Here is a 25602-nt window from a genome sequence, read left to right as displayed (position 1 = left end):
TACATGACAGAACACATGTCATGAAGTAGAGGAATTTGAGTCAACAGGGCCAAGCAGTTGGAAAGTAAACAGTTAGCTAAAACACAGGACAGATTATCTAAATACAGACACAATTGCCTCAGCTAATAGGATTTGGAGAAATATCTGCCTCCAATGACATTCCATGATTTTCAAAACTGTGTAGTTAGGTAGTAAAGAATGTCTTCTATATGTGAAGTATCTGAGAATAATAGAAGGGAGACGAATCAGTATTTTGACCCTGGGAACACTCATTGGTTTTTCACATATATAATTTTTTCTCAGACTATTGATTATAATAGTAAAATTGAATACAAAAGAGACGAGAGGGGACAAGGGGAGGGGAGGGAAGATAAAAAGTGCAAGGAAAAATGAAAAAGAAAAGAAAAAACTATAATAAAGAAAAAGAGAAAAGAAATATGTAAAGACGTTTTGGACCAGTTGGCAAGGATGCATACTCAATTCTACATTAATTCAAATCAGTTGAATTAGTTGTCATTAGTTGAACTCAGAATATTTAGTTCCATTTCTTCAAAATTGTTCTAGGTAGTCAACATCCTGTAACCATTACCATCACACAACAAAAACATACAGAATAAATTTTATTTAATTTTAAATAAAAATTTTAAAATTTTAAAATTTTATTTAATGAAAAGCTAAAAGATTTGAAAGTTGTACATGCTGTATCTATATATATAAAAATGAAAACCACTCGCACATTAATCATGAAACCTCCAGAACCATAAAGCCTACAAACTTGAAATTTCCCATGCATGTTCCTCTTGGCTTCTAGGTGCTCAGTAAAAAGGATTTTTCAAAATGACCATCAGAGCATTAGTATTTCCTATATTATTATTATTTATTAAATTTTTATATCGCCCTTCTCCCGAAGGACTCAGTATTGGACAGATACTGTACAAAATTCTCAGCACGCCCCTGCAAGGGCTCTTCCTGAGCCTCCTGCGAAAGCAGGGAGTGGGTCACCCTAAACAGGGTAGCTGGGCGGTTATCTGCCGATGCGATAAGAGCGGAGAAATAATTATGTTTCGCCGTTCCTATCACCACTAGATAGGTCTGAATATGAGACCTAACTAGTGTTCAGTCGGATTCGGTGCGACTGGACCTCCAGGCACTCTCTAGGCTTCTTTTCCGGCGCTTTATCTCCCTCAGCTCCTCGTTATACCAAGGAGCTGGGCGAGTTCGGCGCCGGGTCAGAGGCCGCAAAGGCGCGATGCAGTCCAAAGCCCCGGCGGCCGCCCCTTCCCAGGCGGCCACCAGTTCTTCGACCGAGTCATGGGCTAATTCCCCAGGAAGCGGCCCAAGCTCTGTCAGGAACCTCTCAGGGTCCATCAGGTGCCTGGGACGGAACCATCGAACTGGCTCCGGCTCCCTGCGGCGGGGTGCAGTGGTTCGAAAGTCTAGCTGGATGGGGAGAAACAGGCTCAAGCTTAATCCCTCCAAGACGGAGTGGCTGTGGATGCCGGCACCCCGATTCAGTCAGCTGCAGCCGCGGCTGACTGTTGGAGGTGAGTTATTGGCCCCAAAGGATAGGGTGCGCAGCTTAGGTGTCCTCCTGGATGAACGGCTGTCGTTTGAAGATCATTTGACGGCCGTCTCCAGGGGGGGTTTGCAGATGAGTTGGATCAAAATTTGATTTAATTAAATTGATAATGGCTTAGATTAAAATAAAATTCAATTCATATGATTATTTTCTCCTGTATTTAACAGGTTTCCCACTCTTTCACATGAAAAACTATATCCAATGGCAACTTTTGGAAGCAAGATAGAGAGCTACATGTGATTTGGGGCTCAAGACATAGAAATCATTTCTGGTTTTCATGTTGTACATTCCTGTTTTACACTGAAAAGAACAGGTAAAGAACCATTTATTTTTGTCTTACATGACAGAACACATGTCATGAAGTAGAGGAATTTGAGTAAACAGGGCCAAGCAGTTGGAAAGTAAACAGTTAGCTAAAACACAGGACAGATTATCTAAATACAGACACAATTGCCTCAACTAATAGGATTTGGAGAAATATCTGCCTCCAATGACATTCCATGATTTTCAAAACTGTGTAGTTAGGTAGTAAAGAATGTCTTCTATATGTGAAGTATCTGAGAATAATAGAAGGGAGACGAATCAGTATTTTGACCCTGGGAGCACTCATTGGTTTTTCACATATATAATTTTTTCTCAGACTATTGATTATAATAGTAAAATTGAATACAAAAGAGATGAGAGGGGACAAGGGGAGGGGAGGGAAGATAAAAAGTGCAAGGAAAAATGAAAAAGAAAAGAAAAAACTATAATAAAGAAAAAGAGAAAAGAAATATGTAAAGACGATTTGGGACCAGTTGGCAAGGATGCATACTCAATTCTACATTAATTCAAATCAGTTGAATTAGTTGTCATTAGTTGAACTCAGAATATTTAGTTCCGTTTCTTCAAAATTGTTCTAGGTAGTCAACATCCTGTAACCATTACCATCACACAACAAAAACATACAGAATAAATTTTATTTAATTTTAAATAAAATTTTTAAAATTTTAAAATTTTATTTAATGAAAAGCTAAAAGATTTGAAAGTTGTACATGCTGTATCTATATATATAAAAATGAAAACCACTCGCACATTAATCATGAAACCTCCAGAACCATAAAGCCTACAAACTTGAAATTTCCCATGCATGTTCCTCTTGGCTTCTAGGTGCTCAATAAAAAGAATTTTTCAAAATGACCATCGGAGCATTAGTATTTCCTATATTATTATTAACACGCTATGATGTTAAGGCATTCTACTCCCCCTCCCCACCTAAAAAGAAATCTGTTCCAAATGAAAAACACAAGCAGAAGAATTTCATTTTCAGTTTTACTTTCACAGCAGGAAGCAGCTTTAATACAGAACATTTGCACTAAGCCACACCCAGTCTCCTTCCTGTCTCCTTCTTGCTGACATAGCAAATACTGTTTCACTTTCCAAACAGCCCTCTGATGCTAAAGAGTTCTAATCCCCTCCCTACCTCAAAAGAAATCTGTTCCAAATGCAAAACACAAGCAGAGGAGAGGATTTTCAGTTTCACTTTTACTTTCACAGCAGCAAGCAACTTAACTACAGAACAGTTGAGCTAAGCTATGCCCAATTTCCATCCTGTCTCCTTCTTGCCCACACAGCAAATACTGTTTGAGTTTCCAAACACCCCTCAACTCTCTCACACACTGACAGAATGCTAGCCAGATGAATACCGGTGAATGTTGATAGGCAGAAGCAGATTCCCCCCCCCCTCTTATTTTCCTCTTCAGTTCAGATGAATCTATTCCTTCTACTGTAACACCAGTTAAAGAGAAAAGAAGCAAAAAAAATGCAAAGAAAGATTTACAGATGCGATTAGGAAAACACAAGTAAGGGAAGCTGTATACAAGTATCATCAAACTCAGCCCCAAGTCAGTAGACAGGCTGTAAAAAAGTATACATCTAATAACCCCTCTGTTAACCAGTCACAAACGAGATTAATGTCTTGGACTAATAAGTATTTGTCTGGTTTTAAATATGAACCTCAGATTGATTACTCCAGGGACGATATTGTTGATCTCGGACCCCAGTTACCCTGTGCCTAGATGTGGCAGGATGAGAGTCCCGGGATGTGCTGTAGTGGTGGTGAAGTCCACCTCCCTCCCCTTCAGCCTTATCCTGAACCCTTACACAGCCTTCTCACCCACCAGCTTCCAATGGCAAAGCACTTCCTTTTTGCTGTCCGGAAGTACAATGGATGCTTCCAAATAACGTCTTTTGGAGCCAGGGAAGTGAAGGAGGGAAATGTTATGCCAACGTTCAAAGTGCAGGGGCAGATCTACCACAAGATAGGGAGTATCATGACGGGGCCAAGCATCAGCCTTCGTTTCTCCAGATATACTTTGTTGGTGATGATGACAATCAGAGGGACATCCGTTGTGGAATCTACCCAGGTGTTAATCCATAACTGGTTAGCCAATTGCAGAAGTTGCTGCATGAACACAACAAGTATATTCTGGAACTTAACGCTGCTGTTGATTCTGTTCCTAAGGGCCACAAGAACTTCCAAGTGGTGATTAATGCTGATAGGAAGCCTTCTGGAGAGCACTGAGGTCATTTCAATGCCCCCACAACTACAGAAGTGGCTGTTCTCATTGTCGGCCAGGATTTTGAGAAGAAAGATATCGTTCTCCACAGCAGAGACAACAGGTTGTTACAAATCAGTGAGATGCACTATGCCTATGACGCTCTCCAGTACCCTCTGATGTTCTGCCATGGAGAAGATGACTATTACATCAATATACCTCAGTGCAACCCAAACACCAAAATTCCTTTCAAGAAGACTGTGTCTGCTGCTGCCTTTTACAGCTACAGGATAATGGAGTGTGATGGCGAAGAATGCTACCTACTGCTGTTCCACAACCTTCTCAATCAATTTCTGGTTGATATGTATGCGAAAATTGAGAGTGAAAGATCAATTGGATTTGTAGAAATCAAAAAAAATACCTGAGAAGTGAGAAGTATGTGCACCTAAAGAATTCCATGACAAGAACTGACAGCCACTTATCACAGCTTGGCAAGTATTGCCATTTTCTTTCACTGGAGGACCCTGCTACATGAATGAGTGAATTCAAGTTGCAATGACATATGTGTATCATTTTGGATGACCGGATCTGTTCATTACATTTAATTGCAATTTGAAATGGTCAGAAATCATACAGATCTTGAAACACAGACAAAAACCTCATGACAGACATAATATAGTAGCAAGGGTTTTTCCCGTGAAAGTAAAACCTATCATGAAGCTCCTCACTAAAGGTTGCATCTCTGGAAATACCAGATGTCACATGTACTCTGTGGAATGGCGGAAATGTGGACTCCCCCACATTCATATTCTTCTGTGGTTAGAGAAGACCAGAGTCATTGACAAAGTTATAAATGCTGAGGTACCTGATCCTGACCTAGCCCTAGCCCTCCATGACAATCTCAAGATGACAATGATCCACTGCTCATGTGGACCCCTCAACAGGAACTCACCTTGCATCATGGATGACACCTGCAGCAAGAAGTACCCCTGGCCCTTTATGAAGGAAACTCATACTGGAGAGGACAGCTATCCTCATATTGCAGGCGGTCCCTGGCAGATGGTGGCTTCACTGCCAACATCACTGGACTCGATCTTGACAATCGCTAGGTGGTGCCATACTGTTGTGCCTCGCTCGCTCCCCCCACCGCAGCTGGGCCCCTCTTATCTCCTGCCGGACACTGATAGTACAGGAGAATGTCCTGGCATGCCTCCAGCCCCCAGCCCTGGCACCATGCCCAGACAGGCCAAGCAAGACGAATGGCCTGACGTGCCTCCAGCCCCAGTCCTGGCACCATGCCCAGACAAATGGAGCAACTAGACCCCTCCCTCACAGCATCTGAGCCTGAAGAATGTGAAGCCAGTCATGAGCTAAAATTACCAACAGCTGGAGGCTGGAGAGATCCTTGCTTCCGGAGAATAGAGAGGCGACGTCAGCAAAAGGAAGGGAGGGGCAGGCCTGGATAAGTGCTGAGTCATGGAGCCACACCCCATGGCCTATATAAAGGATCTGCTTTCTGGCATTCTCTGAGTCAGGCGAAGTCTAACTTGGATTGCTGAAGTCACATCCTGGTCTCCTGCCTGGCCTGAGAACTCTGACAGAACTTTGGCAAAGCTGCAGAGGCTTTGCAGCCACGCTTGATATGGACTTCCCTGACCTGGCCGTCAGAGGAGGAGTGGGACACGACACATACAATCCCATCCTATCTCACACCTTCTTGGCTCATATAAATGTTGAGTACTGCAATTCAGTTAAATCCATAAAATACATCTGCAAGTATACAGTATTAACGAAGGGTCTGACCAGGCAGCATTCACTATCGAAGATGTGGATGAGGTGATGAGGTACGAGGCAGGATGATACAAGTCTGAGGGAGCCTGGCCCATTTTCTGCTTCCCTATTCATGAAAGATTTCCTCCTGTTATGTACCTTACATCTCAAAAACAGCCAGAGAGTTTAATTTACTGAGGACAATGTTTTTGAGAGGATCAATAATCCTCCAAAAACAACACTTCTGGCCTTTTTTGAGATGTGCAAAGTTGATGCTTTCACAAGGACCTTTTTTTATATTGTGACGTTCCAACTTATTACATATGGAAAGGTAACCATATTGCAGGAGGAAACAAGGGAAGCCTGTACCAGGTTATCCGGGGGTGAGGAAAGATCAGGATATGGGTAGAGTGTACACTGTCTATCCCAGTAGAGTACTACTACCTACTACCTACGCCCCCTCTTGCGTGAGATCCATGGCCCAATGTCATTTACTGCCCTTAAAACTGTGTCAACCGACATTTCAAGCAGTGAGCAGTGCACTTGGCTTGCTGGAGGATGATGCTCACTGAGACTGCACTCTGGAAGAAGTCTCCATCTCTGACTTTCCTAATAAACTCCATAGCTGTTTGCCATCATGTTGGTTTTCTGTCAAGTTGCAGACCCCCTAAAATTGTGTGAGAAATACAGAGACAGTCTTGCGGACGATATTAGAAGGCTAATGGAAAGAGATCGTGGAGAAGCCCAACTGGTCCTCCAAATTGTTTATAACCAATGCCTTATCCTTCTTGAGGATATTGTCATATCCATGTTGAGTAAAACACTCCTACATTTCGAATTTCCATCACCTTCACGAGAGCAAGGAGCCACTGTCAGCAACCGCCAATACCTGAGTGAACTGTCTTATAATACCATTCAGCTGACAGAAGCAGTTGCTGTGAATGTTCCAAAATTAAATCAAGAACAGAGGAAAGCCTATGATGAAATTATGCACAGTATTGCTTCTGATTCTGGGCAGTTGTTCTTTCTTGACACTCCTGGGGGCAATGGCAAAACGTTCTTGATCAACCTTTTGCTGGCCAAAATTAGAAGCAGAAGGAATATTGCCCTAGCCATTGCTTCCTCAGGAATTGCAGCTATCTTGATCAACGGACGCAAGACGGCTCATTCTGCCTTCAAGTTACCTCTCAACCTGAATCATTCTGAGTCTGCACTTTGTAACATCTCTAAGCAGAGTGACATGGCTCAGGTGCTTTGAGAAGCCAAATTTACCATGTGCGATGAGTGCATCATGACTCACAAAAAAGGTCTTGAAACTGTAAACAGGATGCCCCAGGACATTAGGGGAAGCAACCTCTTATGGGTGGAGTTACGATGCTTTTGGCTGATGACTTCAGAAGACTTTGCCTCTTGTGCCATGAGGGACACATGCAGATGAAGTCAAGGCTTGTCTCAAGTCATTCATCTTATGACCCAAAGTCAAAGTCCTGACCTTGACAGTTAACATGCGTGTCCACCATCAACGTGATTTGAAGGCAGAAGAGCTTTCTAAATTATTACTTGATATTGGTGATGGCAAGCTTTTGGAAGAGGAGGGAAGGATAACTATTCTGAGTAAACTTTGTGATGTTGTGACAGATCTGATCAACTTGACTGACAGAATATACCCCAATATTCATCAGGCTGGAGTGGATTGTGGTTTACAGCTGAGGAAAAGAGCTATTCTCACTCCAACAAATGACTCAGCCAACAGCATCAATAACTTTCTGCTGGAAAAGTTGTCCACTGAGCATATAAAGTGTGAATCTGTGGACTCAGTAATGGAGATTGGGGATGCTGTACATTACCCTGTGGAGTTCTTGCACACTCTCAACCCACCAGGATTACCACCTCATGTCCTCTACCTCAAGGTTGGTGTTCCAATCATGCTGTTATGCAATCTAACCCCTCCAAAACTATGCAATGGCACCAGGCTTCAGGTATAGACTCTGTACAAACACGTAATCGAAGCCATGATTTTCACAGGCTTCAATCAGGGAGAAAGCATTTTCATACCCTGAATTCCTCTGATCCCATCAGACTACCACTTTGAGTTCAAATGTCTACAATTTCCCAATAAACCAACGCCATCAATAAGGCACAGGGACAGACTTTGAAAGTGGCCAGTGTGCATCTGATGAGTGACTGTTTCTCCAATGGCCAGTTCTATGTGGCATGCTCCAGAGTCAGTTCACCTGACAGCCTGGTCATCCTCCAGCCAGACAGCAAAACCAGGAATGTTGTTTACAGGGAGGTCCTGAGCAAATAATCTGAGGGACAAATTGAAAGTCTATGCTATGCAACTTGTTAGCATATAGACAAAACAGCCATGGTTGCTGTTGGGATTAAAGAGCTTAAACCCATCTATTTCATTATTGTTACACTTACAACAATGTCTTCATCTGTAACAGAAACTTACTTTACCATCTCTAATGAAATAATACAGTCACTTTTTTAACTAATCATTAATTTTCAAGCTTTAAGTGTCATTTTATCAAGCCCTATCACATAGTTTTGTAGTGAAGCACGGGTATCCAGCTAGTATTTTATAAAATACCACGTGTAGGGTATTTTTTTTCAGAATGCATAATGATATGTGTTATATACTATCCAAGTATATAACTACAGAAATATTGTTTTCAAATATTTAAATTAATAATAAAAGGACATCTGTAATTATATATTATTATTATTATTATTATTTATTGAATTTTTATACCGCCCTTCTCCCGAAGGACTCAGGGCGGTGTACAGCCGGAGATAAAATACAAAATATGTACAATTAAAACAAATTAAAACATATCAAAATTACAAAAACGGCTAATAATTAAAATTACATTTAAAATATTTAAGAATATTAATAAAACCCCAATTTAAAATCAAACTATTATGCCAGTCCCGCTTGAATAAATAAGTATGTTTTTAGCTCACGACGGAAGGTCCGAAGATCAGGCACTTGACATAGGCCAGGGGGGAGTTCATTCCAGAGTGTCGATGCTCCCACAGAGAAGGCCCTACTCCTGGGGGCCGCCAGCCGACACTGTTTGGCGGACGGTACCCTGAGGAGACCTTCTCTATGAGAGCGTACGGGTCGGTGGGAGGCATAGGGTAGCAGCAGGCGGTCTCGTAAGTACCCGGGTCCTAAGCCATGGAGTGCTTTAAAGGTAGTAACCAAAATCTTGAAGCGCACCCGAAAGACCACAGGAAGCCAGTGCAGACTACAGAGCAGTGGTGTTACGTGGGAGCCACGAGCGGCTCCCATTACTACTGCGCAGCCGTATTCTGGACTAACTGCAGCCTCCGGGTGCACCTCAAAGGCAGCCCCATGTAGAGAGCATTGCAGTAATCCAACCGAGACATAACCAGAGCGTGAGTGACTGTGCATAAGGCATCCCGGTCAAGGAAGGGACACAACTGGCGGACCAAGCGAACTTGGTAAAAGGCCCTCCTGGAGACGGCCGCCAGATGTTCATCAAAGGACAGCCGTCCATCCAGGAGGACGCCCAAGTTGCGAACCACCTCCTCGCCCCCAACAGTCAGCTGCGGATGCAGCTGACTATACCGGGGTGCCGGCATCCACAGCCACTCCGTCTTGGAGGGATTGAGCTTGAGTCTGTTTCTCCCCATCCAGACCCGTACAGCTTCCAGGCACCTGCCAGGCCGACTATTCCCTCATTATGAACATTTTTAGAAGTATACATTCTGTGATGAATGATGTGAACATTTCTGACTCAAATTAATGTATCAAATTAATGTATTTTTTTTCAGAATGCATAATGATATGTGTTATATACTATCCAAGTATATAACTACAGAAATATTGTTTTCAAATATTTAAATTAAGAATAAAAGGACATCTGTAATTATATACCTGCCAGGCCAACTATTCCCTCATTATGAACATTTTTAGAAGTATACATTCTGTGATGAATGATGTGAACATTTCTGACTCAAATTAATGTATCACTGTTTCCTCCTTCCTGCCACTTTCATTGGAGACGTGGGATCCAAATTTGTAGTCACAAAGTCCATCTCTGTGAATGAGCTCTGACATACCTGCGTTATTTGGGGCATAATTCAATTTAGTAGCATTCTGTAGGTTCATTTTATATAAATTGAAGACCTGAACAGATTAACAGAATAAAGAACCAAGATATCCCTAATTTGAATCTTGTCCATATTATAAACCCTGTATGTGATTACAGCAAGACACCATTTTTCATCATTAGTTTCTTCTCTTTATAAATGTTCAAGGTGACCATCTCTACATTATTCTCATTACTTTAATCAATAACAAAATTGCAGGATCCAATCTGGGTCTATCACCCAGATGGGAGATTTTGTCTTCCAAGCTTTCAAACTCCATCTTCAGGGAACTTCTCTCTAGCCAGTACCAAAATTGTCAGATTAATTTTAATGGCAGTATTTAGTTTTTCTAAATTCTCCCAAAACCTGAAAATTCACAGAGGGTATCATACAAAGAGAATACTACAATACAACAAATTACTGGGCAGGTGATTTATCAGGTGGTGTGATCAAGGCATTATGTTTCCTGGTTAGCTTCAGTTAATCTCTAGCTCTGTCACTTTTGTGTGTTTTTCTCTGATCTCAAACACAGATGAGAGGTGCTTAATGCAATTACATTGACAAACTGATTTACTCTTACCACTTCACTCCTAACATGAAGTAAAACATACTCAGAAAGAAAATAACCCATCAGCATGGGAGACAAGTTATCCATTGAATTTGACAATAGGTTTGAGAGACAACTTAAACATTTTTGTTACATTTCAACTTATTAAAAAATAAAGCAGTATTCACTTAAAATGACACTTAGGCATTATGATAATTCCAGTTCAAATCAAAAGACCCTTGTATCAATTAGCTGGGGTGTTTCTGTAGAATTGAACTTTAATTCCCAGTGTGCAGTTATATCTTACATTTTAGAAATATGTAAAATCTTCACTTGAATGTCTACATTAACTCTAATGTGCTCTGTTTTCATTTTATTCGATGAAATAAATTTTGCTTTCAAAATCCATCCCAACAAGATATTTTCCATTCAATTTTTAATTCTCAGTATTGCAGTTGCATATAGTGACTGTGGGAGGAGTCTTAATGCCCAATGTTTCCTTTATAGAATAATTTCTCCACTGGTTTGTGATACTTGTTTTCCCATATTGGAATTACTGTATATCTCAGCTTTTGCAGAATAGAAATTGTGGGCAACCTACTACTACTAAGACTACCAGTGATAGAAAAAAGACTACTAAGTGATAGAAAAAAGACTACTAAGTGGTAGAAAAAAGTGTAACAAAAAACAACAGCGGCTCTATTAGGAGAGCCCTCTGCTATCTCCTACAATGAACAAAATTCCAATCCTAACTGGAAAAAAACAAAATTAAGATTCAAACAGGCTGAGAACTCATTTTCCCAGAGTATGAAATATCAATGTAAAACAATTAAGATAAGGACTCAAGATGGAGATGTCTGTTATGTCAACAGTTAAGCAACTCTCATCTTCGGGGTCATAAAATGGAATGCAAAGAGTCCTATGAAGCACGGGCCAAGACAAGAAGAATTTATCAGTTTAAATGCCATGGGTACAGAGAGGAACCACATTCTCATACATACGCAATAAAGATTTTTATCAATTTGCATCATGTTGAAGATATGAAAGAGTTCTGCTGAGTCTAGCACACAGTCAAGATTTTAAAATTAGTGGTTGGCAGCTGACTCCTGATCTGGGGAGCCTGACAAGTACATTTGCATTGTATTTTTGCTGCTGTTACCCTGCATGAGGAAAAGAGATATTGCATTGCCAGGTATGCTGATGATACATCACCATCCTAGTATGAACAGGAGATTCAGTAGAAGTCTTGACCTGGCTGCAGTGCCTAGATGGGAGAAAACAAGCTCCTACACAACCCTAGCAAAATGGGATAGCCTTTAATTCAGAAGCTTTATGAATTAGGGCTGCTACTAAAGTTATTGATGGAACTAAAAGAAAACACTTGCAATTTTCAGCTCCTCCTGAATTCATGGCTCCTGCTGGAGAAATGCCTTTATCCAGCTATGTTGTGGCCTTTCCTTGAATAAGATGCACCAAAATAGTTGCCTATGCCCTGGAAATGCTATATAGGTAGTTCTCAGTTAGTGACCACTCATTCAGAGACTATTTGAGGTTGTGCACCGGTGGTACTTACAAATGAAAGAGTGATATTTACAATAGGTTCCTGAAATTCTGGTCATCACCTTCATAGAATAGAATAGAATAGAATTTTATTGGCCAAGTGTGATTGAACACACAAGGAATTTGTCTTGGTGCATATGCTCTCAGTGTACATAAAAGAAAAGATATGTTCATCAAGGTACAAGAAACAATTAGAGAGCATTTCACCGAGGCAGCCTTCGTCGGCGCCATCTTGGAGATTCATGGTCACATCCTCACATCACCTTCATGGTCACATGATCTGGGCACTTGGCAATTACCTCACAGTTCCAAGAGTTTCAGCATGCTGCAGTCACATGAACACAATTTACTGTCTTCCTGGCCAGCTTTCCACAAGCAAAGTCAATGAGGAAGCCATCAGGGAAAATCAAAAATCATTCCTGCCACTTTTGCTCCAAGGAACCCTGATTTTGTACTCTGTAGTGCGCTCATACCACAGAAACCTTTCCCCAACCCAGATGCACCCCCCACCTCACTCTATAATATTCAGCAGCACTTTGGTTTGTTTGAAACCACCCTGGACTTGTAATTATCATCCAGCTTCCACATCGGTTATGTTTGTTTTCAAAAAATTTATATAATAACAGCAATAGGGACTAAGTGAATTGTCATCACTAGGCAAGGCAGTCACATGACATTGCACTTTATCATTAAATTGCTAAGTTATGAAATTTATGATGCCAATTACTATTATTAAATGAGGAGGACCTGTCAATTGCTTGTCATAGGACAGTGATGACTAACCTTTTTGCCATTGCGTGTCAGGAGTGGGGGGAAGTGCGGGGGGGTCACACACATGCATGCACACACCCATAATTTTATGCACCCTGCCCTGCGCATGCCCCCCCATGCTGTCCCTGCTCTTGACACACAATGGCCCACTGGGCCTGTTTTTCTCTCTCCCCAGGCTCCAGAGCCTTTCTAGGAATCTAGGGAGGGTGAAAAAGGCCATCCCCACCCCCTGGAGGCCGGAAGTTCTATCAGAAGTTGGAAACAGGCCATTTTCGACCTCCAGAGGGCCTCCTGGGGGGTGGGGAAGGCCGTTTTCACCCTCCCCAGACTCCTAGAGAGGCTTTGGAGCTTGGGGAGAGAGAAAAACGGGCCTTCCCCACCACCCCTTGAGGCCCTCCAGAGGCAGGAAACAAGCCTGTTTCCCTACTTCTGGTTGGCCCAGAAGGCCCGAAAATCAGCTGGCCAGCGCATGCATGCATGCCAGAGCTGAGCTCACGTGCCCACTAATATGGCTATGCATGCCACCAGTGGCATGTGTGCCATAGGTTCGGCATCACTGTCATAGGACTTTCCTTGAAGATAACTAGAAACTCCATCTAGAAAACTGGCTATCCATATGATTATTTGTTAACCACAATATTGCCACATAACACTGCTGGTATGGCAATTACATTAACTATTAGTTTGTTTTTGACTCCAATTTAATAGACTGATCATTGCCCACAATTATTGCTCATGACTGTGGATCTTCAAGAAGAAAATTATGTCAACCAATTTGGTTGAATAGGAAAGGCCCATTCCATGAAAGGAAGAGCCACAGAGATGGGCTTTTTGGTGGTGGCTCTTCTACCTTAGAACACCTTGCCCACTGAAGTGAGAGCAGACCCCGTTCTTATGGATTTCCAAACATTGGTGAAGTCCTGGCTATTCCAGAAGTCCTTTGGAAATTAAACAGCCCAAGTGGAATCAACACCAGAACTTGTAGATGTTGTTGTTAATCTTGTATTAGAAGCCAATAGCAGTCACAGGATCTTTATAATTTACATACTTGTTTGTGTGTGAATACTTTATTGAAATCATTCCCATTTATTAATCAAAAAGAAGTTTTCTTTACCATCAGAACTTCCTTGACAGGTCCTAAACTGATGAAAGAAAGGGCCTACTTACTCTTAGTCCACACTTCCTGGATTTTTTATTAGACTCTAGCAGACTGTCCAAACCAATAGAAATAATTAGCTTAAGTCAGATGAAGGTGAACAGATGGGAGTAAAACCACTTTTCTCTTTGTTGTACTTAATGATTACACCTTCCATTTAGCTTCCATTACCTGAAATCTGCATTTGCTGCAACAGCCAGATATCGATCTGTTTATTCACATTCTGCTCATTTGTAAGAAACATAAATGCAATCAGCCTTGAGAGATGTAAAAGTACTGACCTGAAGTACAAATAGATGTTATCATTTCAGGAACGAAAAAAATAAATAAATTTAAATGATAAGTAGATCATACATATTTTTTTGTAATAAAAGGAAGTAAATTAAATTTTCAGATATGGGAGAGAGATCAACTTTATCATAATATGTTAATTATGAATGTTATTTATCATTTCCTTTATCTCATTTTTACTTTTTTCTTTTTGCAAACTACTCATTGCAGCTGCAGATATGTTTTCCTTGTTGTTTGAAACTCATTTTTCCCAAGCTGAGCAGCACTGTATTGTGGGTCCAACAGTAAAAGTAAATAATAAATAAATGAACGCATACATGCATATATACATAAATCAAATAATCTTTCCCTATTCCATCTCACATACTTAAACACATACTTAAAGCTTTGTCATTTAGTCCTGATCAGCAAAAATCAATTAAAGGTTACCAGAGATAACAACATACAGGTAGTTCTCGACTTACGACCACAATTGACCCCAAAATTTATGTTGCTAAGTGAGACATTTGTTAAATAAGTTTTGCCCCAATTTACAATCTTTCTTGTCACAGTTGTTAAGTGAATTGTTGCAGTTGTTAAATTAGTAACCTTGTTTTAAGTCAATCACCTTTGTCTTTGGAGAATTTAGAACAGCATTTTCGATGAGAATGAAGAATATAATTCCAAAATATTATTTGAAATCCATCTAGCCTCTAGTCCCTTTGTAATGATCCAAAATCAAAGTTCTAATCACACATTTGGTATTCATTCCCAAAGGTTGTTTTTAACTGTAAACATTCACTCATTTACTAAGGATTGAAGAAAACTCACTTAAAGCTGTAAGACCTATTGAACCAAAGATTCTTAATAGCTGAAAACAGTGGTGGGTTGCTACCAGTTTGCCCTGGATCAGACAAACCTGTAGTGGCGGCGGTGGGAGGCTCTGCCCACCCAGCCAGAAATCTCTGCACATGCGCAGAAGCGCACATGTCCAGAGCAAACCAGTGGCAACAGGATTCAAAAACTACGACTAACGAGCAATTCCTGAAGTAGCTATCAGAAATCAATAGCTAATTGATTTCTAATCACACATTTGCTATTCATTCCCAAAGAAAATGATTAGAAAAGTAAGTGTGCAAACTCAGTGTCCTTTTGAAGGCACCAGCTGCAGTTTTACAAAGAAGGTGATTACTTCTTCATCTCCCAGATCTCTAAACCCATCAGATCCTGCTGTCTTGGGATCTCCTTGCAAGGAACAAATATCTGGAATACTTTTGGATGATCTCAAATTCTCTCCTTGTCAGGAAGGAATTATGAAGAACTGTGTTACTCATAATATGTTAATTAAGAATGTTATTTATCATTTCCTTTATCTCATTTTTACTTTTTTCTTTTTGCAAACTACTCATTGCAGCTGCAGATATGTTTTCCTTGTTGTTTGAAACTCATTTTTCCCAAGCTGAGCAGCACTGTATTGTGGGTCCAGCAGTAAAAGTAAATAATAAATGAATGAATGCATACATGCATATATACATACATCAAATAATCTTTCCCTATTCCATCTCACATACTTAAACACATACTTAAAGCTTTGTCATTTAGTCCTGATCAGCAAAAATCAATTAAAGGTTACCAGAGATAACAACATACAGGTAGTTCTCAACTTACGACCACAATTGACCCCAAAATCTATGTTGCTAAGTGAGACATTTGTTAAATAAGTTTTGCCCCAATTTACAATCTTTCTTGTCACAGTTGTTAAGTGAATTGTTGCAGTTGTTAAATTAGTAACCTTGTTTTAAGTCAATCACCTTTTGTCTTTGGAGAATTTAGAACAGCATTTTCGATGAGAATGAAGAATATAATTCCAAAATATTATTTGAAATCCATCTGGCCTCTAGTCCCTTTGTAATGATCCAAAATCAAAGTTCTAATCACACATTTGGTATTCATTCCCAAAGGTTGTTTTTAACTGTAAACATTCACTCATTTACTAAGGATTGAAGAAAACTCACTTAAAGCTGTAAGACCTATTGAACCAAAGATTCTTAATAGCTGAAAACAGTGGTGGGTTGCTACTGGTTCGCCCTGGATCAGGCAAACCTGTAGTGGCGGCGGTGGGAGGCTCTGCCCACCCAGCCAGAAATCTCTGCACATGCGCAGAAGCGCACATGTCCAGAGCAAACCAGTGGCAACAGGATTTGAAAACTACGACTGGCTGAAAAGCAGTTAACGAGCAATTCCTGAAGTAGCCATCAGAAATCAAAGTTCTAATCACACATTTGCTATTCATTCCCAAAGAAAATGATTAGAAAAGTAAGTGTGCAAACTCAGTGTCCTTTTGAAGGCACCAACTGCAGTTTTACTAAGAAGGTGATTACTTCTTCATCTCCCAGATCTCTAAACCCATCAGATACTGCTGTCTTGGGATCTCCTTGCAAGGAACAAATATCTGGAATACTTTTGGATGATCTCAAATTCTCTCCTTGTCAGGAAGGAATTATGAAGAACTGTGTTACTCACCAGATCTTTGTTCTACCATGATTGTTCAATTCCATCTCTGGAAGACTGATTCTACTATTTCTGCACAAGTGAGATTTGTTTTACATCATGCTTTTATATATACCTTGAATATTCTTTTCAAAGGAGGAGACATTGTTCATGATATTGCTGACATTGTGGCTACTGAATTCTGGCCCAATTCTTTGGACATATTATCTAGTATTTCAAATGTTATAGCATTTTGTTATTTTATAAATCCTGACACTGATCCAGATCAACTTCAATTTCTTTTGCCTGTGATATTTGCTCCCCTCTAGGGTCCAATTTAAATAATAAAATCTTTAATCTCTGTTATGATTCACAGTCAACAAAATAATTTTGGTTCACACAAAAAGTATACGTGTATATATGCCTTTGAATCAGTGTTGACACATGATGACTAACTGCTTAAGCTCCTGCAGTTTTCTTGGCAAGATTTTAGAAGTGGTTTGCCAGTGGCTATTTCTTAGGGCTGAGAGAGAATGACTGGCCCAAGGTCCACTTAATGGCTTTCTGCATAAGACAGGACTAGAACTCACAGTCTTCCAGTTTTTAGTCTGGTGCCTTAACCACTACACCAAACTGGCTCTCAACCACAGGGCTTAGTCATAGCTTAAATCTCTGCTTGGCATTATTTTTCCAATATATAGACCAGCTCAGTATTTCTCAATATATATTATAATTTCCTCAATACAATTTCCTCATAAAAAAGAAAAAAAAATCATCAAAATTCAACCAAATTTTTGAAGCTGTTCAAATCATAACCAGCTCAGGGTTGGGTAGCTTGAATCCATGTATCACTGCTTGCCATATTATTTCCTCTAGTCACTGAGGATTTGAGAATATATCTCGATCTGAGAATATATGGGATTTCATCTGGATCATGCTTTGCTCAGCATGAAAAAGGGATTTAAGTGGCTATTAAGCTCTCCATCTCTGCATTAGAGCCTAAAATTCCAGGTTTTTAAAATTAATTAAAATATTTTTAGGTAGCGGTCAGCAAGACCCCTCCGTACAATAGATCTTCTATGGAAATAATGAGAAGCCGCACTTAAATGAACAATTATCATACAAAAGTAAGCAGAGACAAAGAATGTATGGAGGCAATTTTATCTAACCTTGGGAATATCACTTTTCCTTTACTGTACTTTCTTGGCTAGTAATAGTATAATTATAATTCAAGCTTTAAATGGTAGGCGAGGGAGGTTCAAGCTATATCATATAAGCATAATTAGAAACAGGGGTATTTTATATATCAGAACAAGCGTTATCCATTTAACTCTTGGAGTGTTTCCCGGATACAAAATTAGCCTGTGTGGAATAAGTTAATTTTATGCACATTGCCTACAGCACATCTCAAAGCATTAATTCTGAAGTATCACCTCTTGTTGAATAATTTTAGCAAGGACCAATTCAGATGAAACAAGTCTTACCACCTGTAGGTAAATGCCATTCTGATTCTGGTGGCATTTGTAAGATGACAGCTCTAAGTGAAACTAATGCATGCTTTTGAAGTTCCCCAGACCATCTTTTCTGTCCTACCTCTACTAGTGATGTACCATTGATGAGACAAGGATAGGGCAGGAAGTGGTGCGGTGGAGTCTACATTTATTATGTGAATACTCTTTACCTTTTGGCACCTTTATAACACTTAACAGAATAATGGAGTTGGAAGGGACCTTGGAGGTCTTCTAGTCCCTTGCTCAAGCTCAAGACCTTATACCATTTCAGACAAATGGCTGTCCAATCTCTTTTTAAAAGCCTCCAGTGATGGAGCATCCACAACGTCTGAAGGCAAGCCATTCCAGTGGTTACTTGTTTTCACTGTTAGGAATTTTCTCCTTAGTTCTAGGTTGCTTCTCTGCTTGATTAGTTTCCATCCATTGCTTCTTAAGTCTTGCCTTCTGCTACTTTGGAAAAGAGGTTGATATATAGATAACTTCTCTAGTTATTTATATGTCTGGAACACATCAAGAAGGGAGGCCTGGATCTCTCTGAAAGAAGAGCTACAAAATAGAACACTGTAGTAATGTAGCCACCAACCTTAATCCATAGGTAGAATAACATATAAAAGGTGGGTGGGGCAAAACAACAATAATTTCAATTGTGTAGAGAGTGAAGATGGCTGGGAAGACGAATAAAGGGAAATAACTGTAAGGTATTTCATTTTGTATCTCTCCTTCATAGCTCACATTCAGACCTTTTTTCACTTTCATTCTTTCTTTCTGTTAAGACAGCTAATTTCCATCAGGCTCAGACAACTATCTTCTTCATAACTACAAATGAATTTGGTGAGTTACAAAAATGCTTAACTTTGGCCCAGCTGTGCTGTCCATCCCTCTCATGTTATTCTTACTGGTGAATTCAAGTCCTGGTTATTAAACTAAAACAGCAGTTTTAGTTTAATTACCATAAGAATTTTGTTCTTCCAATCATTCTGATATAGAATTCTGATAGAAAATATGACTTCTGTAACAGAATCATCAGTGCTTGGAACACTTTACCAGACCCTATGGTCTCTTCCCATAATCCCAAAAGCTTTAACCAAAAACTTTCTACTATTGACCTCACCCCATTCCTAAGAGGACCATAAGGGGCGTGCATAAGAGCACAAACGTGCCTACCGTTCCTGTCCTATTGTTTTTCTTTTTTCTTCTTTATATATAAAGAATATATATATGCTTATATATATGCTTATATCTCCTTATATTTCCTCATATATATTTTTATATACTATATAATCTTTTGTGTGATGCTTATATATATTGTTGTGACAAATAAATAAATAAATAAATATCTTTAGAATACTGTTTTTTTTGTTTGACGTGCCAAAGCAGTGGCCTTGATCTGCAATCATTTCTCTTACTTCTGTCTTCCTGTTATAGTCCATGAAGGACAAATTACTAACATACCAACAAGCATAACTGTGCTCCTTTAAAAAACAATATTGGATTGATACAGGCGCTGATAATGTATTATTATATATGATGGGATATTTAACACTAAAGATATTTGGAACCAGACCTAATGTGCTGAATTTTGGAATTAGAAATCCTGTTCTTAGCATAGACACAGGCAAGTCAACTAAAAGAAACCAAAATCCATATTTATTTGGCCATCAAGATTACAATATTATATGTAAAGTTTCATGTTATCATCTGGTGAATACATTTTCTTTATCCTATCAATTCCCTGCCAATTTGTAAGACATCCTATTTCCAGTTATTTCCATGAGCCATGGGGGCATAGTCAATGATGGGTTTCAAATTTTTTTGCTACTGGTTCTGTGGGTGTGGCTTGGGCGTGGCATGGCTTGGTGGGTGTGGCTTGGTGGGCGTGGTAGGGGAAGGATACTGTGAAATCTCCATTCCCACCCCAATCCAGGGGAAGGTTACTGCAAAATCCCCATTTCCTCCCAATCAGCTGGGACTTGGGAGCAAAGAATAGATGGGGGCAGGGCCAATCAGAGGTGGCATTTACCTGTTCTCCGAACTACTCAAAATTTCCGCTACTGGTTCTCCAGAACTGGTCAGAACCTGCTGAAACCCACCTCTGGGCACATGGTTAGAATGCAGTATTGCAGACTAAGTCTGCTCACTGCCTGGACTTTGATCCTGACTGCCTCAGGATTGACTCAGCCTTCCATCCTTCCAAGGTCAATAAAATCAGGATCCAAATCATTGGGTGCAATATGCTGATTCTGTAAACTGCTTAGTGAGCTCTGTCAATCATAATGGGCAGTATATAAGTCTAGTAAGTGCTATTGCTATTTCTGGTAATAGCACTGCATTACAAAATGGGTGTTTTCCAGGTTCCCCTTTTCAGCTAGTGTCATCTTATGGGACTAAGGATAGGTGCCAGCTGCCATAGATCCATAAAAACAAAAATCCCCTTATTACCACTCCACACAGATGGAAATAAAACAAATGTCTTTTCCTTTTTTCCTTTGCCATCTATATTTCATGACTTCATGACTATTAGTTTTAATATATATCTTCTTTTAAAATACACATTTGTCTTTATACTCTGAAGATAATTATTTACTTGAATTCCATTTTTTTTTTGGAGATATCATGATATTTAGAGGACACAATGCTTATCCACAAGTGTAAGAGGTAGGAGGCTAATAATGAAAGGTGCATCACAATGTTGCAATGAAAACTTGTATCTGGTGTTGGTACACAATTACAAACGGCTGTAAGTGTACTATTGCTCCAGCATACATTTTGTATTTTTCCCCCATCATTGCAATTTTTATTGGACATCTCTGTATTCATCAATGTATAGATTCTTCTTTCCCCCAGTTCCTGTATTTTTCTCATTCTCCCACTAAACTGTTAATTTCGGTAATTGTTGATTTGGAGGGTTTTTTTTACCATATAAAAATCTATCTATCTATCTATCTATCTATCTATCTATCTATCTATCTATCTATCTATCTATCATCTATCTATTCTTCTATCTTTCCATGTGTGCCCTGTATATATTACCATCAAGTCTCTCTGGTCTTTAACTTCATTCTGCTTACAGAAAAGAATAGATTTCTGCTCAACAGCCAACTCCAAATCTAATGGACTTCCATTTATATTTATCCCTAAATAAAATAATTGTGAATTCAATGCATATCGCAATAAAAATTATTTCTACGTGATTCAGCTTATTTCTTTGATACAAGAAAATTAATCTATTAGACAAAAAGACTTCCAAAAAAGCAATTTTGGAACTTCATGGGTGGTACAGCATGTTTAAATGATAAGAATGACCTGTGAATTTTAATGCACCATTAATACACGCTATTTGAGGGTGCATTTTAAGAAGCAATTGTGTTTAAAGGCTGATTTCACTAACTCATGAATCCATATTTTCTTTTGTAATATATTATACAAAATTCAATTTAATTTAAAGCATTAATTACAAACAATCTTTTGAAGTTAATCACAGTCTTAAAATGTATTATGGATGCTTAATGGTGGTTATTGAGGGTTTTTTGAAGTTCAAATCATTTAATCAAACTTCTCATTCTCAATTTAAATTAATTAGTATGTATTTAAAGATCAAACACATCATAAACAACTGGAAAAATATCCATCAAATGTTGAAAACAGATATGGAATTATTTTGTGATGACTTAAGTTGGGAGCTACGATCCATGCGACAATACAAAGTATACAATGTTATATGATAAATTTGTCAAATCAGCATTTCATGTGCCTTCTAGGTTTTTATTAATTTTATTCAAGTTAGATGCAAAAAATATTCATCTATGAGGCAACATTGCTTTCAACTAGACTTCATAATATGGAGGAAACATGAAAAGTAAACATATAGTATATATGTTTAATTTAATAATGAATTACATTTTGCACCATATGTGGCCATCACAGAACCAAACTTATTTTATTTCAAAGAAATAAAAATTGTGGATGATTAATGAATGGAAAGTGAGACAAACATTATTATATTTTCATCATTTCTATAAGTTAGATACAATAACTTTACCTGTTTTTCTACATCTTCATCTCTTAGTAAATAGGACTTGGGGCATGGAGGGTAGAAGTAGATTTCCTATGATTCCCAAAGGTGTATTTTGTTTCAGTGGCAATCAGTGGTGAGTTGCCCAGGTTTGGACTGTTTTGCCAGAACCGGTAGTAAAACCAGTGGGAGCCTCTGCCCACAACCTGGATGTCATCAGGAACTTCTGTGCATGCTTGTGTTGCAAACCAGTAGTAAAGGTAAGTAGAACCCCCCCTTGGTGGTAATGGGTTATTTTGCAAAGTTCATCCTCTGCTCTCCATGTAAATATATTCAAGTCATATCTCTCTCTCACACACACACACACACACACACACACAAACACAGAGAGAGAGAGAGAGAGAAAGCAGAGAATAACAGAGAGAGAAGAGCGATATCACTCACTGATTGTTGGTACCCAAAACAGGCAACCTATGAATATGTTTCTTTTTATTCCATCACATTAAACTTATAATTCAATGCAGAGGATGGGACTTCAATTCCTTTTTTCACACCCACCATTTTGAAGCCAGTGCAAATACTCTTGATTTAGTGGTAGTTTGCTACACTAAAGGAAACATCCATGGCTTTGGGAGACCAAGGTTGTGTATCCCTAAGTTAGTTAGGAAGATACTCAACACATTAAAAAATTAAGACTCACAGCAGTCCTATACACCAGGAAAAAAATGCCATTGCAAACATAATTCCTACTGTGTAATTGATGCAATCAGATGAAGCTGAAGTATACAAAACGATCTCAGAATAATTATATTTTAAAAGGTTTTTTTTCCTCACTGCAAACTGATCAGTTTTGCACTATAATTATTTTCCCTAATTAAATATAATTTGATTAAATCATTTCTTTGTCCCATGCTGCTGTAAAAACTGCAGGTTTATATATATATATATAAAGTAATGACATAATTAACTGAAAAGGCATTTGGCTACTCATTACTTTTATTTTTATTTTTTTTATAAATGCACATCTTTCCTTTTAATATATCTTTTGTTTTATGCATCTTTTCCTTTACTAGTGAAGATGTTTTCTTGCACCCAAATGATTTAGATGCGAACTAAATTGCTGGGATTCATTTATTCAAAAAATAATATGCAGATGTTGTGCACGTTTTAGTCATTACACAAACCATCGGCATAGTGTGACTGATTTAGGGATTCCCATGGACCAAAGAATCAAAATTATCTGCAATTATTGAGTTAATCTGGAGCAATTAGAGCCCCAAAATAGTTTTCCCCCCCTAAAATACAGTTCCTGTTTCAAACAGCTTTACACAGAGTCTTTCATAAGAGATGTGCCACTTCTCAAATGCTTATTCATTTTGTTTGTATGTTCAGCCTGTTTGTATGTTTCTTGAATCAGAAACAAAAAATTATGCTGAAGTCCCATAAGGCACTATCTCAGCTTTTTCCTCCTTCCCTTTCTCTCCTTGAATACCTTTATTGTCTCTTCTGAGTCTTCTTTCCACAATATTCCCTAGCTACTTTGTTTCATTGCCAATCAAGTCATTTGCATCTGGGTCAGACTTATGTAGCTTTTCATCACATCATTATTCTTTCAGACTGATAACGTATGGGGGCAGCTCTCCAATCAATTGCCTCTCCATCTCTCCAGATTTTTCCCTGACAAAGCACATACCATTCCTAATCAGGGCAGACCATTCAAACCTAATATTGTACATGATTAATCCGTACATGCATTTTTGCAAGAGTATTACTCTTACTTATTCTTACTTATCCATTATTTTGCTCAATAGCAATAGCTATTTTAAAAAACCAACCAGCTAACAAATGAATTGGGGCGAGATCAGGAGCATATAGGCCTACGGACGTTCTCAAATACCATCTATTATACTTCATATTTGAATAAGGGGGTTGATGCTACTCAGGATTGTTTTCATAAACATTAAAAAGGCCACTGCTAGTCCATGAATGGAAGGATTTTGTTGCTGATTTGTTTTTTGGTGCCTGACAATTGTCTCATGTTTGCAGTTTTCTTCAAACTGGTTTGCCATTGCCTTCTTCCTAGTACTGAGAGAGAGAGGTTGGCTAGCTGGCTTTGCCTAACTCAGGACCAGAACTCATGGCCTCCCAATTTCTAATCTGGTGCCTTAACCACTAAACTAGGTGAGCTCTCCAATGAAACATTCACATCCCCCAAAATCAGGAGAACTGCAGATCATTGGCATTTTATCCAACTTTCAGGGTAAATCGTTGAATGCTACTTTAGATTTCCTCAATATGTGTGCTGAAGCGCTATGCTGCTTTCATCTGCATTTGCTAACCTGAAATACAATTGAAAGGCCTCAGATCTGTGACAGTTTTATGGGAGTCATTACGACACTGTAGAGAAACCCTTGATGATACTAATGTTGACTTAAATAACCAAGTAGTACAGCAATTATGGTCAACAGTAATTGTGCTTATATGACTCAGAGCAATAATATATCATAGGAAAGAAGGGAATGACACCATCTAGTCGCATTCATAGAGTCGATAGAACTTCATTATCATCAGCCATTGCATCACTAATGGGGCTCATTTCTGGAACTTCAGAGTAAATATTATGTAAGAATCAATTATCACAGTGCCATCAAAGGAAAAGGGGATAGTAAATCTCATTTATCCATCTACGGATTGCTAATTTTTAATTTGTAGACTCTTCAGCCTGAAGCAATATGACAACAAAGTGAAAGGAAGAGGTATTGTGCCCACTGGTAATCATGCTGGACTTCTTTTAATATTTTAACCATTAAATATGAGGTTGGACAAATGATAAGATATTCTTAATGGCCAATATTTCAGGACTACTCCTCTTTCCATTTTATACTAAATGAACTACTTTGATTCTTTTTCTAAATGACAATAAATATATGGTACATAAATAAAAGCTCTTTGTGCAACTCTTTCAACAAGAGTTGAACGAAGGAAGGAAGGATATAACTTTGCTCTAAACAAAATTAAATGAAAGGGAGGGAGGGAGAGAGGGAGAAAAGAAGGGAGGGAGGGAGGAGGGAGGGAGGGAGGGAAGGAAGGAAGGAAGGAAGGAAGGAAGGAAGGAAGGATCAATAACCTTTTTTTGCTGTTGGGCTGTTTTAATGAATAGCAGAAAGGTCTATCTATATATCAAAGATGTCAATGGGAGGAGAGAGTGGTAAAAAAAATCAAGACTGTGACTGTGATGGTGTAATCAAATCCCACCTCTTTTGATATGCTTTAC

The sequence above is a fragment of the Ahaetulla prasina genome, chromosome 3 (assembly GCF_028640845.1).
Source record: "Ahaetulla prasina isolate Xishuangbanna chromosome 3, ASM2864084v1, whole genome shotgun sequence".
Taxonomy (NCBI): domain Eukaryota; kingdom Metazoa; phylum Chordata; class Lepidosauria; order Squamata; family Colubridae; genus Ahaetulla; species Ahaetulla prasina.
Note: the sequence above shows the minus strand (reverse complement) of the source record.